Source organism: Vipera berus (assembly GCF_964194415.1).
Source record: "Vipera berus genome assembly, chromosome: 1".
Lineage (NCBI taxonomy): Eukaryota > Metazoa > Chordata > Lepidosauria > Squamata > Viperidae > Vipera > Vipera berus.
Window position 1 is genome coordinate 225,754,826 of NC_138202.1, and position 16,747 is coordinate 225,771,572.

A 16,747-nucleotide genomic window follows, 5' to 3' on the forward strand; every position below is an offset into this window, starting at 1 on the left:
TCACTGAAGCAGTAGGCGTGAGCTTAAATGGACTCCAGAAGATGGTAGAGGACAGGAAGGCCTGGAGGAACGTTGTCCATGGGGTCACGATGGGTTGGACATGACTTTGCAACTAACAACAACAACCTGTCCCTGGTTACTTGTCTCTTACAGCATGATTGTAATCACAGTAGTGAAAGAGTGCACTATCGATAGATCTGAAAGCTCAAACTGGGGACGGATCATCTTGGATAAAATCTATCTGTGTGACTGCTAAGAACCAACCTTTACTAGATAGCACGTGATCAATCAATTAATCACTGAAATCACATTTCAATTACCGTAATACATTTTTATGTAGCGGCTGTGCAAGAAACAGAATGGTCATGGGGGTAGTGTTTGAGTGATTAGGAATTCTTTCTCTAGTCTTCCTCTTCCTCAGAGTTTGATATGTATTTTTTTTTCTCTTCTCTCTTGGGTTCATACATGATTGTGGCCCTGTTGTATGTTCGTTTAAACCATTTATAGCCACCTCTTAGCTGGAAAGACCTTCGACTTACTAATAGTACATATCATTTTTCTTAAAAAAGAAAGTCAAGGCTCTATTCTGAAGATTATAATATTAAAAAAGACATATCCAGATAAGGAAAAAGGGATTGGAAAAACAAAGAACAAAAATATACGGCCACCTTGTTTGCTTCCTTCTAGGACTGATATTCTATCTTACGACCAGTAGATGGCACTCAAGATTATAAGGTTCTTTTAAGGACCACTTGTGATACATTTTTAATATTGTACTGTAATCTTATCTGGAGCAGCTTGAATGGATACAGCTGGAAGGAAGAGGAATCAGATATTGTCACTGGCCTTGATGGCTAAGTCTCTTGGTTGCTGTAATCCAAACACATCTGGAAGGCACACATTTGGTGCTGCTGTTCTGTTATTTTCTATTGCCAGTGGAAATGATAAAGCACATTTTTCTTCCAGAATTATCTGGTCCCATCAGTTCCCCTGAGACATCCAACTTTCAGTGCCATGTAATGACCCACTCGTTATGGTAAATATATTGGCCAACTCCCCCCCCCTGCATTTCCTTTGAACTGCTCTTCTGCTTTTGCTTCTACTTTGCCCAAGAGCTAATTCTGCATTAATTGTGAAACCCTGATGCAAGAAAGTCCCTTCAGCAGTATCAAAGCCTATTCATCTGCAAAGAATGTTTTATCGAAAAGCTCAATGTTGTTACAAAAGTCTTCCTTCAGCAAAAAACAGCTTCCTCCCTTCAGTTGTCTCTGTCTGATCACATTACCACATGTAGAAAGCTGGCTGGCTGTTTAGAGGTCTGTGTTTTGATGATAAGTATTATTTATTATACTGCAGTTTTCTGTCAGAGCAGTGTATGTTCTTGCAGCTTTCCAAAGGCATTTTCAAGACCTTAACTTGTGCCTTTATCTTCTGAGTATAATTGCTAAAACAAACTTGCTGAAATTCATCTAGTAAAAGAGAAGGGAAGAAGCAATGACTGCATCAGGACAAATCAGCTTTGAGAAGGTCCGCAATGAACTGTAAAGTGGGAAGAAAAAGGGAAGGACAAACGCTTCAGGAAATGTTTCTTCTCTCTCTCTCTTTTTTAATCCATAGTGTTTATGGCAGAGATATAAAACCCCTTAGGATCTGGCACAACTACAATTTACTGAAACAATATGGAGCTTCTGAAAGTTTATGCCAGCCTGCCTCTCTTTAAAACCTGATATACTGAACTGCAGTTGCTTAAGTAGGCAATTTCTGAAGATTCAGCTAAGAAAAAATTTCTTTTGGCCTGTTCCGGTATGGAAAAATTCTGAAGGCCCAAAACCCTTGGAAAATTCATTATGGCCAAATGGAGTCACTAGTCCAAACACTGTCAGAAGGTAAGGAGGAGAATTTGTCAGAGTCTTTTTAAAGGTAAGAAAAATCTGCTCAAATTATTGTGGTGGAAAAGGAGAGATTGAATTTGTCCACCTCCTCAAACAAATATGAATTCCAATGAGATATGGAATTTTTCCTTCCTTCCTTCCTTCCTTCCTTCCTTCCTTCCTTCCTTCCTTCCTTCCTTCCTTCCTTTCCTCATCCTCCTCCTCCTCCTCCTCCTCCTCCTCCTCCTCCTCCTCCTCCTCCTCCTCCAGGAACACACATTTAATACAGAAAAGGCAACAAAATTAGTATAGAGGAAGCATATACATATAATAATTGGTTTGGAATGACTATTTATATGGAAAAAGGTTTTTTTTCTCTCTTGAATTTAAAGAGTATAGCTTCTTGTCACAACATAAAAATTCTAGCTTTTAAAATCTGTGCTTTAACTTTCCTTCATTATTTCCTTTCTTCTCCTAAACAACTGATTGTATAAGCATGTGCCTCTCTTGGGATAATAAAAGTCCCAGTAATGAATTTACTGCCCTTTGAGGAAACATAAGACTCTTGGTAGCTCTCACTGAAAAGGTCTGACAGAGACACTCCTCTTGAAAGAGGATTCTTTTATTCTCACTATTATTCATGATTAGTGTTATGTACTGGGCTTGTGGTGATACACCACATGCGTTGCTGGAGCAGCTAACGGCTCTCCAGCAACCCAGACTAGCTGTCTCCCGTCCTGCAATTGGCTAGCCCTAGGCAGCAAGAGTGGGTTCAAACCTATTGGCTGCGGCCTAGGAGCTAGACTATAAAGTATATTGTGGCTGGTTGCAGCCCAAGTTTCAGTACAGTTCTAGCAAGAATAAAGTATGAGTTATCCTGTACTCAGCCTCGTGTCGTCATTCCTGCAACCAAGAGCCCACCACTTAACAATTAGCATGCTAAGAACTTGAACATCTCCAGCTTCAGCCTTTTCAGAAATTTGGCCGCTTCCCCTCAATTCTTCTTCCTGTCTCAGCTTTCTTTTTTTCAAGGCCAACATGAACTGTGCATTTATAAAACTTTTTTCTTCAGGACTTTACTCCATGAATCTGATAAAAGTGATGGAAAACCATAAAGCTTATATGAAAACAAATTTGCTAGGTTATTTAATGTATGATGCCTTTAGACTTCCTTCCTTCCTTCCTTCCTTCCTTCCTTCCTTCCTTCCTTCCTTCCTTCCTTCCTTCCTTCCTTCCTTCCTTCCTCCCTTTCCCTTCCCTTCCCCTTCCTTCCTTCCTTCCTTCCTTCCTTCCTTCCTTCCTTCCTTCCTTCCTTCCTTCCTTCCTTCCTTCCTTCCTTCCTTCCTTCCTTCCTTCCTGACAATTATCATTGTTTCATGGAGGAATAATATTACATTTCTTACCAATACCAGGTATATCAGTTTTTTGTTTATGTTTTTCACTTGTGCCAAAAAATTTCTTAATGAGGTAACATTCCAGTGTTCTGAGATGGGCAGACATTATTATTTTTACTGACCCTATATGATACCACAGATATTTCCTTCAGGGCTGATTTCTACTATCGATACATTCAGATGTTTCCTTTCCTTGAACCTTGAACTCTTGGTATTCTTTTCTTTGACAGGTTTAATACATTGGAATGGTTTTTCATCCATGTCTGAAGTCTCTATACACGTTGGAAAGAAATAAAGAAAAGAAGAAATTCAAGAGAATTATATCTATGGCAAAACTGGTACATCTCACTTGGGGCCCAATCTTCTGTATCACACCATAGGAGACATAGTAAATTACTTCAGATATTTTGCTGCAGGGTGGATTTTTTTTTTTAAAAAAAGCTTGTTCTTATATGAGAGCTGTACTCTGTGATATTTCATCCTTAAAACGGCATATGCTGCCTGGTGGTTTAAGGTTTAAGATTTAGCACACCTTAATGAAGCTCAGACAAAAAACCAAGTACAACTTTATAACCCCCTTTTCCTTCAGGTAGTCCTTGACTTACAACCATTTGTTTAGTGACTGTTTAAAGTTACAATGGCACTGAAAAAAGTGATTTATGGCCATTTTTCACATGACCGTTGCAACATCCTCATGGTCACGTGACCAATATTAAGACCCATGGCAATTGACCTGTATTTATGATGGTCACAGTGTCCCGGGGTCATGTGATCACCTTTTGCGACCTTCTGATGAGCAAAGTCAATGGGGAAGCCAGATTCACTTGAAAACCTTGTTACTAACTTAATAACTGCAGTGATTCACTTTAACAATTGGGGCAAGACAGGTTGTAAAATGGGGCAACTTAACAACTGTCTTACTTAGCAATGTAAATTTTGGACTCAGTTGTGCTCGGGGTCAGGGACTACTTGCACTGATCCAATTAAAAGATGTGAGATTGAAAAATGAATGGAGCAGAAACCCCTGTCTCATCCTGCAGATATTCTTGCCAAGTTGATGCAAAGTAAACAATAACATTTTGCACTTAAGCCCTGCCCCTCCTCGTTTCTCTGCATTTTTGTCAGTAGCTTAGGCATAGCAAGTCCCAGAGCACCTTTGGATTTGAACAGGTGGCATGGATTGAAATGCAGATAATTTTCTCTATCAAGCAAGGAAGAACTGGCTGTCAGGTCCACTATCATGTAGGCAGCAACAAAAGATGCAGAATTATTAATTAATCTCATTACATTAAATTTTCATGTTTTTATATTCATTGGATTAATCTTACTGTACACATTTCTAACCATATCTCAAATGTAGCAATAGCAATAGCACTTAGACTTATATACCGCTTCATAGTGCTTTACAGCCCTCTCTAAGGGTTTTACAGAATCAGCCTATTGCTTCCAACAGTTTGGGCCCTCATTTTATCAATCTCAGAAGGATGGAAGTTTGAGTCCACCTTGAGCCAGTCAGGATCAAACTCCTGGCAGTGGGCAGAGTTTGGATGCAGTACTGCATGCTAACCACCACAAGAAGAATTGTATAAGAATTGACTGAATAATATTTTGAGGCGGGCAACAATGTATGTCCCTATTTAGAAACCAGAGTGGCTGGTTATGACCAGTTGCTTAGTCTTATCATTAGACAACAGGTGCTGTTTTTTCTTTGTTTTGTTAATAAAATTCCAAACACTTCTTTCCCAAATCCAGGAAAATAACCCAGCCTCATAGTACTGAAGATGTTACCTAGTCTGGGTAATGAAATGTCTGCAGGAAAACAACCAAGCTCCAAGAGCACCAAGGACTCCTCATTTCAACCCTGAGCTAAAATTATTCTCTTTTATTGGTACCTGCCTCATTCCTTTGCAGCCCTCAAGATGCTTCCAAAATGTATAAGTAGTATCAGCTGCCAAAAGGGTCATCCAGGATTTTATCACCTAAGAAATTACAATGGCTAGTTGAGGTTAACTTGGCCTATTACAATGGAATCAGTAAAAATGCAGAATGCTAAAAATTGTTCAGCTGCTTACACAAAATGCTCTCCTGGTGTTTCCTATTTCTTTGCCAATCGACAGCTACAGAAGTACAAAAGAGATTGCTTTTCTAAATCATGATTTGTTGGCCGTGTTTTTGCTTTTGCAGAGACAGCTACATACTAAATTAATACTTCATCTTTTCTTAAGTGGAAATGTTTAAAATGTCATTAGAACTGAGCTATACATTTTTCATTTTGAGGGAGACACAAAGAGCTTGTTTTATTTCTCGGAAAAGACATGGAGACTGATTAGTCTAAGTCACAGGTCTGCAACCCGCGGCTCCAGAGCCGCATATGGCTCTTTCAGCCGTCTCCTGTGGCTCCCAGTCCTCTGCCATGTGCAGTCCCAAAAAAAAAAGTGGGACTAAAAAAGTTCAACCAATCAATTCAAATATGCAGGGTAGGTGCATATCTTGCCTTGGCTCCACTCTTCAGTCAAACCCTGTTCTGTGCATGTGCGCATGTACACACATGCACACACATTTTTTGCGGCTCCCAGTTTTTCCTTTTGTGAGGGAACCGGTTCCAAGTGGCTCTTTCACTGTTTCAGGTTGCTGACCCCTGGTCTAAGTCCAATTAATACTGGAGTTGTACCCTGGATGATTCATTTGGTTTAGAACTTGGCTTTAAACATACTGATAGCATGTGGCATAGAAAGTTTTTTTTTAAAAAAATACTTAATCTGCTGCTATCATCCTCCTAAATTAATGCTAACGTAAGAGTGTGGATAATGTTATGCCCAAAGCTTCTTAATAGTGAGTCAAACTGTTGATCTATCAGCAAAATTCAGTATATTCTGGAAGCAGCTTTGTAGGTTTTTATATAATCTTTTCAAGTCTTAACTATTTCAAGCTCCTTTACCCTACTGTCCATGGAAAAACTGATTCTAGTAGTATGATAATGCATTAGATATACACCTACTCCAAACCATATAAATCCAAATATAAGATATAAGCAGTGGGGTAATTCAAATATGTGAACAACTGGTTCTCTGTGTGTGGATGCCACTTCCTGAAGTCCATTCTGGGTGTGGGCAACAAAAAAATTAGCTACTGGTTCTGCCGAAGTGGTGCGAACCGGCTAAATCCCAACACTGGGATAAATATTCATATTTATGAATATGCATAAATGTAAAATATGTATACATATAAATAATGTGTATGCTATGTACTTATTGAGACCAATAAGAATAAAGTGTACTTAGGTAAAGCAGTAAAAGAATACCTAAACCATCCAATCAATGCAATTCCACAATGTATAGGTAGTTCTCAACTTACAACTGTTTCTTTAGTGACTGTTCAAGGTTACAATGGAACCAAAAAAGTGACTTATGACCATTTTTCACACTTATGACCATTCCAACATCCCTATTGTCGTGTGATCAAAATTCAGATGCTTGGCAACTGATTCACATTCATGACAGTTGCAGAATACCAGGATTACATGATCATTTTTTGTGACCTTCTGATAAGCAAAGTCAGTGGGGAAGTTAGATTCACTTAACAACCATGTTAATAATTTAACAACTGCAGTGATTCACTTAACCACTGTGGCAAGTAAGGTCATAAAATGGAGCAAAACTCACTTAACAAGTGTTTCACTTAGCAACAAAAAATGTTGGGCTCAATTGTAGTCGTATGTTGAGGACTATCTGTGTAATGTATTCATTCCAAATCAACCTGAGCATCATTTTTTAATCAGAGGAACGTGGTAATTATCTTGACTTAATCAAAACATTCAGCAAAGTCTCCTATGTGATTGTAGTACTGGCAGTCCTTGTCTGGCAACTGCCTTGTTTAGCAACTGGATGGAGTTGGGAAAATAATGGAAAAAGATAATTGAGCAACCCTCGCATTGCTCCCTTTCAAAGCGCCCACTTTGCAATTAGATGACGCTTCCAGTCTCTCTCAGTTCTCCCTCTGGGAGAAAAGTGGCATCTGCCTTATTATTTATTATTTATTTATTATTTAGATTTATATACCGCCCTTTCCCGAAGGACTCAGGGCGGTTTACAGGATATTTAAAAGGGAAGCCCTGTAAGCCGTTGTGGCTGCGGGCAAGCAGATGGTGGGAGGGAGCAGGTGGGTGGCTACAAAATAAGATATCCCCCCCCCCAAAATAAGACCTAATGGGTCTTTTGGTATATGTATACGTATACATATACATATACACAGTATTTATATATTATTTTATTTATTTTATTTATTTTATTACATTTATATACCGTCCTTTCCCGAAGGACTCAGGGCGGTTTACAGGGTGATTAAAAACAAAAATACAAAAGTTAAAAACAATTTTTAAAAATTATATCCGTCCCTGAACAAATAAAACCCCAGTTAAAATTAAAATTAAAATTCTCAGCCTGTGCCAGAGAGCTCGAAGAGCCAGGTCTTCAGGTCCCGGCGGAATGAACGGAGGTCGGGGGCAGTCCTAAGCTCCACTGGCAGCTGGTTCCAAAGGGCAGGCGCACCCACTGAGAAGGCCCTATCCCTGGGTGTCATCCGCTGGCAATCTCTTACCGGTGGCACCTTGAGAAGACCCTCCCTGAGGTGTTCCCTCAGATATCCCGGACCCAAGCCATTTAGGGCTTTATAGGTCATCACCAGCACCTTGAATCTCACCCGGAGGGCAACCGGGAGCCAATGCAGCTCGCGGAGTAGAGGTGTTACATGGGAGTATCGGGAAACCCCGATATATAGCTTGACTGAGGGGTTAGAAAATACAGATTCTGTCCAATTTATAGATGACAGAAAGAAAGGAGGAAAGCAATATAACTTAGGAGACTACCAAGATTTAGGAGTATTTTAACAAGCTGGAAAAATGAGTAGAAACCGGTAAGATGCATTTCAAGACCCATGCAAAGTCTTTTATTGGAATCATCAAAGTAAAGAATTGGAGGATCAACCTGAACAGCAAAACATGCAAAAACGATTTGGGTATCTTGATAATGAGCTAAATAGGAGAGAACAGAGGGGTGCAGCTGCAAATAAAAGTAAATGGAATTATGGGCTGCATCAAAAGAAGTTAAAAAAGGTAAAGGAGTCCCTAAGGATTTTATTCTGCTAGTCATTGCCGACTATAGGAGGTGGTGCTTATCTCTGTTTCAAGGCCACTGAGCCAGCAGTCTGAAGACATTTGCATGGTCATGTGGCCAGCATGATGTCATGGAGTGCTGTTACCTTCCCATCAAAGTGGTACCTGTTTATCTACTTACATTTATCTACTTGCATGCTTTCCAACTGCTAAGTTGACAGGAGCTGGGGCAAGTAATGGGAGCTTACCCCATTATGTGGCACTTGGGTCTTGAACCTGTGCTGCTGACTTTTCAGCTGACAAGCCCAGCATCTTAACTGCTGAGCCACCACGCTGCCCCAGGTCCCCCCCGCCAAAAAAATAAAAATAAAAATATAAGATTATTAGCCAGATTAGCTGGTTATTGTGAAAGAGAAAAAATGAGAATAACTTATGCTAAAACAAAGGTGGTCTTTTTTGGTAGAAGTAGCAGTAAACACAGATGAACAATCAGTGCCCAACAAATAGAGCAATGCCACTTAAGCTTGATTTAGAGTTGGCCACAACTGTGCTAGGCCAATGCATACACCTCCTGAATCCCAGCTGCCTGTTGTGTGGAAGTGTGCATCCTGCATGCTGATTGGTTGATTGACTTCCTGTTCTGTGCTTTGCTATTTCAGCGCCCCTAGCCAGAAGGTTAACATTGGGAGAAACATAAATGGAATACCTATGCAATCATGCCCAAATGACAGATGCATATGTTCCCTGATGTGCAATGACAAAGAAACCTAATTTCAGGCTTTAGCCATTACCTTCCCTAAGTCTCTTGTACGGAAAATGCACAGTGGGCACAATTCTGAAATTTTTCTAGTCCAATGGAGGTCACCTAATAGCCCCTGCACTTAAAATATTCTGGGGCAAAGTGATAGCCCATCTGCATTAAGAGAGGGCTTTGACATTTAGATTGTTTTGGGGATTACTTGTTAACTTTTTTTTTTTACAGCAGTCAGATGATAGGTCAAATTGACTGATTGGGAATAAATTTCCAATTAAGTTAATCTTTATTCTTCCTTTCTATTCTGTAGTGATAAGGCATCTAAAATATTGTTTTCAATTCTGGACACTGCATTTTAGGAAGAATAGTGACAAATTAGAAGGATTGTCCAAAGAAGAATAATTAAGATAATTGGAAGTTCTGGTTTGCACGTGCGGTGCTGGCGGACGTTCCGGGAGAAGCTCTCCCCCCACCGTCCAGTCTTTCTCCCTCGGAGGACCCTGCAAAGGGTTAAAAGTCACCCTGGAGCCGCAACCACCATGAGGAGGCTTTCTCTGCGATCGCGGAAGGGTGGCAGCCCTCCATTTGATCCAAAGTTACTCCTCGGGCCTGAAGAAGAAGAGATCAGCTATGTTAATGGCCAATCACTAAGCCGTTCTCTGCCGAAAGCCAAAATCACTATCAAGCACAATGAGGCAATCTGGAGGATTTGGGTGAGACCTTACCTTTCTTACTTCCCTAATTACATTCCTGTGGGACTCTCTTGAAAATCTTTCCCCCACTTCTTGAAAGATCAGCGATTGCTTACTTGGGGATTTACAACCTTAAAGCCTCAAAAGAAATCAAATGACTAAGCTAAATAACTAAGCAACCTTATTTGTACCTCTGAAATTTTGGGGCCACTAAAAAGTTTTTATTGCTTATTTTTACAGGGACCTACTACCCTATTTACTACTAAAAATGAATTAATTGGATAAAAGACTTATCTTAGTCTGCAAAAGGATTGTACATGCTATTAAGGACATTTTGTGGCGAAACCTGGTATAGCAAGTAAACTTTTTTTTTTTACTTTGAGATTTGGCTCTAACAGATTTGTCCTTGACATTATCTTTAAAGATAAAAATTGGGAACACCTGGTGCTGAAAACAACTTTTAGGAATACTGGAAGTGGACATTTATTGACTTTGATTAAAATAGCTTCCACTAAAGGCCTATCTGTAAAATACTAAAGAAATGGAAGAATATATTCTACCACTTGACTATAAACTCATACTTGACACAATTTTGCCAATGACTGCAGAAATAAAAGCCAGACTTAAAGACAACCGCCCTGAGTCCCTAGGGAGAAGGGCGGTATAGAAATCAAATAAAACATAAACAAACAAAACATAAACAAATCTGACATCACAAACTCACCAAATGAGACTCTTACTTTAATTGATGACGTGCCAATCCAAAAACAAACAGAGGATGAGGAATTTAACAACAAAACAGGGGACTTTAAAGTACAACAAGTACAATCTACTGAGAACCTTGATGCCCAAACATTGATTTCAACTATAAAACCTACAATCCAACAAGCAACAGAACCTGAAGAAAGCAATACTAAGATGGAGGATGCCAAAGGCCTTCAAATACACCAAGACTTCAACCAACCAAACAATAACTACAACATCAGACATGACCTCTTACCTAAGCCAGATGGATTTGAAAGAAGAAGAAGACCAAACTAAATTATGACAACTGCACTATGCCAAACATGGAGATTGGATTTACTGGAATGAAAATTTAATGACTACAAAGAGGTCACTCTCTATGAAAAATTGATAACTGGATGGTCTCCCTGGATTCAAACATCATGTGTAGGAAGAAAGGGAGACACATTTGAGAAGCTAAAGGCAATGATATGGAAGCCTGCCTGGCACAAGAAGAAAGCTAAAATTAGGTTTAAGAAAAAAATAAATAAAATAAATGAACTTTTCTCCTTTTTCTCTTGTAAGTGTTGGGACTTGCAATAATAAAGCTTATTTTTTTCTCTCAATGGGCCAAACAGAACTGTTAAAAGATATAAACTGAGTCTATATTTACGATCTAGATTTTTAAGGGAATGAAAATTAGCTACAAACAATAAAACCTACTTTGTTAACTATAGATGAATTGTAAGGATGACAAATAGAATATGTATGTATTTCAGACATGATAATTACTATAGAATGAAATAGATTAGCTATCAGAATATAACTTATAGAATTTGCAATGATATAATAAAAGATATTATTTTAAAAATTGATGAACTACTAAGATGATAAAGAGAATATATTTGTTGTAATGACAGAGCTAATTTTTTTTCTTGATGGGCTAAGGGGAATCTGTAAAAGATACATATTGATTTTATACTTAACTTTTAGACCTTTAAAGGAAAGGAAAGTTAGCTATTAGAATTTACTTATATTACAGAATTTGGAAGGAGACAACAAAAGATATTTTTTCAATAATTGGTGAACTATTAAGATGTTAAATAGAATAAATTTGTATAACATAAGAATACACTGAAGTGAACAATATATGTATTTTAGACAGGATAACTACTATATAATGAAATGGGGGAAATGGGGGCTACCCGAAAATTAAGTTTTCTTTTATATATTATAGGCTAGTTCGGAATATCTTATTCCAATTAGGTAAAACTTTAAAACAGGACATGGATATGTATATGTGAAAATATATTGAAAATTGTTCTAACTGATTGTGTTACAATTAGAAATGTATTAATTTGATTAATTAGACTATGCTGTCATAACTAAGGGAATTGGAGAGAGAATTCTTGTTGATGTAACTTAACCTATCTACAAATGACTTTGTTATTTACTACTGTTTACTTTTAACTACCCAACCACCGTATTACTTCATAAATACCTGGATGTAAAACTAAAAAAATCAATAAAACTTCTATTAAAAAAAGATAATTTGAAGTCTAGGAAAAACAACCCCAGATAAACTTATGAGGAATAATTGAAGGCTTCTGGTATAGTTAACATGGAAAATACAGCAGGAGGTTTGGGGGTGGGGTTTGTCAATATATGAAGGACCATCATGTAAAGGAAGGACAGAATTGCTCCCAGTTGTTCCAGAAGACAGGACAAGAACAGCAAATTTAAATTACGAGGAAGTACATTTCCTTTGAACATTAGGGAACAATTCCTAACCTTCAGACTTGTAGAACAGATTGTCTTGGAAGGCTGTGGACTTTCCTACATTGGAATTGTTTAAAAAGAGACTGGATGATGACTTTTTGGGGATGTTGTGTTATTAAAAAAAAGGCTACAAAATTACAAATTGCTTAAAATAGTTTTAACAAATGTCTGAGGCACTGTGCCCTTACTAGATGCCATTTAAGCAGGCTGTCCACAAAGCCCACATTTGTCAAGGGGATTAGGTAAAGAACAGAACAGAACAGAATAATGCTGGAAGGGACCTTGGAGGTCTTCTAGTCCAGCCCTCTGCTCAAACAGGAGAACCTATACCATTTCAGATAAGTGACTGTCTAGTCCAGGGGTCAGCAACCTGAAACAGTGAAAGAGCCACTCGGAACCAGTTCCCTCACAAAAGGAAAAACTGGGAGCCGCAAAAAATGTGTGCGCATGTGCATACATGCGTGCATGCGCAGAACAGAGTTTGACTGAAGAGTGGAGCCAAGGCGAGATATGCACCTACCCTGCATATTTGAATTAGTTGGTTGAACTTTTTTACTCTCACTTTTTTTTTTTTTGGAGTACACATAGCAGAGGACTGGGAGCCGCAGGAGACGGTTGAAAGAGTCGCATGCGGCTCTGGAGCCGCGGGTTGCAGACCTGTGGTCTAGTCAGCATCTTCTTAAAAAGCAAATGGTTGTTGTGGGTCTATTACTGTGCTAAGCATTTACCTTTTCTCTTGGTGTCAGCTGTGCTAGGCAAATCCTGCTAATTCAGGAGCTGCCTCTGGATGATTCAAGCTAACTAATCTGCTTCAAAGGTCAGGATGCAATTAACTGTAAATCCAGGTTTACCTGGAAGAGACATTTTTGAAATTGTCACATCAATATGATTAGTTTGGGCTTCCAAAACATATTATATTGTAAATTGCCTGGAGTCACTTTGGATAGTGTCATGGGCAGCAAATGAATGTATGAATGAATGAATGAATGAATGTATGAATGAATGAATGAATGAATGAATGAATGAATGAATGAATGAATGAATGAATGAATGAAATACATTGTGCCAAATTTTTGGTAGTAGTGGTGGTGGGCAGAAATGTTGGCCATTAAAAAAAATCCTGCTAGAAGCCATCCAAGAGTTTTCTGTTGTAGACAGCATTATTTGTGTGAAGTCATTCAGTTGTTTCCAACTTTTCGTGGACCTATCAGTTGGCCAGGATTCTCTATCAGCAACTCATTTATTGCAGTGCTTTTAGTTTCCACTTGTGTCATCAGCGATAAAATCTAGCCACTGCGTTTTTTGTAAACCTCTTTTCTGATTGCCTTTATTCTAGCAAGTATTGAGTCTTCTCCAATGACTCTTTCCTTAACACGATATGTCTAAAGTACCAAGGTTTTAGCTTATTTTATCAGTACTTCCACTGGGCCCTCTGGATCTATTTGTTTTCTCATTTGTGATTTTCCTTCAAATGATATTGTATGATTTGTTATTCTTGTGTTCCAAGGAATTTTCAGCAATTTTCTCAAGCACCACAATTGAAAGGCATCAATTTTTATTTGTTCGGCCTTTCTGATGGTCCAACTTGCACAGTCATATATTATGTCTTAGACTTAGAAAATCATAACCTTGGCAACATTTACCTTTGTGGCCATTGTGGTGTTTTAATATTTTGTCTAGATTTAGGTGGCATACAAAGGCAATATATATATATATATATATATATATATATATATATATATATATATATATATATATATATATATATATATATATATATATATATATATATATATATATATATATATATATATATATATATATATATATATATATATATATATATATATATATATATATATATATATATATATATATATATATATATATATATATATGTTTGTATATGTATTTATGAAGGTGATGTTTGAGTATCATCTTGTCACAGATATCTACATCTTTAATTTTATTATTAAATGCCTAGTTGGAATATGTGTGTTGAAGGCAAAAGAAGAAGAAATAAGTATATATTACTTGGTGCTTAATTAATAGATGTCAGGTCATTTGAATAATAAAGAACCTGACAAAAGACGCTATGGTTTTGAACATTGTAAAACTGAGTTGGATATGGAATTATCTACAAGTGATGGCCATGGAATTGACAAAACATCTATTGAAATTTGGAACAGAACAAGTGAAAGAATATACGATAAGGTGGGCTAAAATTTTTGACTGTAATATAGAGATGGAACAATGGGAAAATATGTAGCTGAAATGGACTGAAATTTACACCATGTTATAATCTCAGAGAGAAGTTTACAAAATGATGAACTGTTGTATGTCACCAGAGAAATTGCCTAAAATATACAAAGGCACTTTAAATACATGTTGGAAATATGAAGAACAGGAAGGGGCATTTTATTATAGAGCAAGAAATATTTGGATTCAAATACACACACTGATTCAGAAAGTTTTAAAGATTAATATATAATTGAGACCAGAGGTCTTTTGAATGAACACATAGTTGGGAAAAAAAAGTCATGGAACATTGTTTTTTGTATATGATAACTGCAGCAAGATTATTATATGCACAAAGATGGAAAGACTTGACTATCCACAATGGAAGATTGGTTGGTGAAGATGGTAAGAGATGCTGAGATGGCCAAACTGACATTTTTGATTAGAGAAAAGACAGTTTCCACATTTATTCCTGAGCGGAGATCCCTTATGGACTTTTTGCAGAAAACAGAAAAAAATGAACTTAAATTTATCATTCTGATGATTGGACAGGGTAGTTTATAGAAAGAAGAAAGCCATGTTGTAAATTTAGAGAAAGAGATAAATTTATAATTATAATTAGGGGTCCTTGGTGCTCTCTGAGCTTGCTTGTTTTCTTGCAGACGTTTCATTACCCTAACTAGGTAACATCATCAGCCCTCATTTCAACCCTGAGCTGCAAATATTCTCCTTCATTGGTACTTACCATTGCTGTAAAAAAATATCAGAAACCACTCCTTTATATGTTGTTTTCTTAACACTTTTACATTTCTCACTGATGATTCCTTTAATTTTCTTTTTCTCTTTCTTACTTTTTATTACTTTGCACTAGTTTTTATCTTTAAAAAAACACTTTTCATAAAATTACTTAAAAATAAATAAAGAATTTCTGGCCAGAAAGACTGCATGTTTTCATGGCATTTTAATTTGCTAGTTCCCTGGCTAACAGCATACCAACAGAAATGTTTTCAGGTATTGTGGTTCATGTGGAAGTGTAACGGTGTTACTTGGCAAACATTGGTTTAAAAGTTCAAGCTAGATAAGTCAGCATCCTGAAATACGATATTTCAGAGGTGAAACAGCAAAGGGCTTCCCAGTTTTGAATGGCAGATACTTTCTTAACTAGATACCTTGCCTTAAATAGCATCAATTATTCATCCGTTTGAATATCCCCCCCCCATGTACAGTAAACAACAGTGAGGCAGAACTGAGGTTTAAGTCTTGGGCTGTTTGTCCCCACTTTTTAATCACTGCATTCTACCAATAGAAGAGAATATTTGTAGCTCAGGGTTGAAGTGAGGAGTCCTTGGTGCTCTCTGAGCTTGGTTGTTTTCTTGCAGATGTTTCATTAGCCAAACTAGGTAACATCATCAGTGCTTAATTTCTCTTGCTACTTCTTCTCACCCTAGATATGCTCTAATCAAATATGGGAAGCTTGCTCTTCCATGAAAGCCCAAAAGGAGTAGACAGCACTTTCAGGAGGTTACCTATGGTCCTCTTTGGTCCTCTTTTCTCTTATTCCTCTTCCAACGCTCCAGAAATTATGGACAACCACAAATAACAGAACAACTACCATCTCTGTCATTACTGAGGACCCAGATTGTTGGCGGCAATATGCTGACTCTGTAAACCGCTTAGACAGGACTGTAAAGCACTGTGAAGTGGTATATAAGTCTAAGTGCTATTGCTACTGACCTTCTGTCCTGGGTATAATTCTATCCATCCCAGTGCCAATATTGAAATAAGTGAAGAATTAAATATGTACAAGTATTACCTCACAATATAAACACAAAGACCTGCTTTTGCCAACAGGCCTGGGCCCCCCAGAATGACTCATTTGATTGTTGTCACTGGAGGGGGAGAGATTATTGCTTTTTATTGTTTTTCTATTGGGTTTTGATATTTGTAAGTGGCCCGGAGTCACTGAGAGTGAGCTGGATGGCCATATAATTTTTTCTAAATAATAAATAAGCTCTTCTGTTTTGAGAAGCTTTTAAAGCGTTATGCCCAGGGCACTGAAAAACCTGTAACCAGCCAGCTTTGATGACAGAGAATGATGGTTGTAGAAAAGGAAGGATGCAAATAAAAATTCTGGACTATACTTCACTCACAATAGGAAGTTTGATTTTTCACACATTTCAGTGAAC

At 37.7% G+C, this 16,747-nt stretch overlaps 1 long non-coding RNA gene across 1 annotated transcript; it reads left to right on the plus strand.

Annotated features, from left to right (window-relative positions):
- The first annotated feature begins 1,384 nt into the window (after positions 1-1,384).
- LOC308659976 lies at positions 1,385-12,073 on the plus strand. Its single transcript, XR_014024656.1, has 4 exons — positions 1,385-1,886; positions 3,496-3,603; positions 5,018-5,153; positions 9,489-12,073. It is a non-coding gene; the product is annotated as an uncharacterized lncRNA (long non-coding RNA).
- The last annotated feature ends 4,674 nt before the right edge of the window (positions 12,074-16,747 follow it).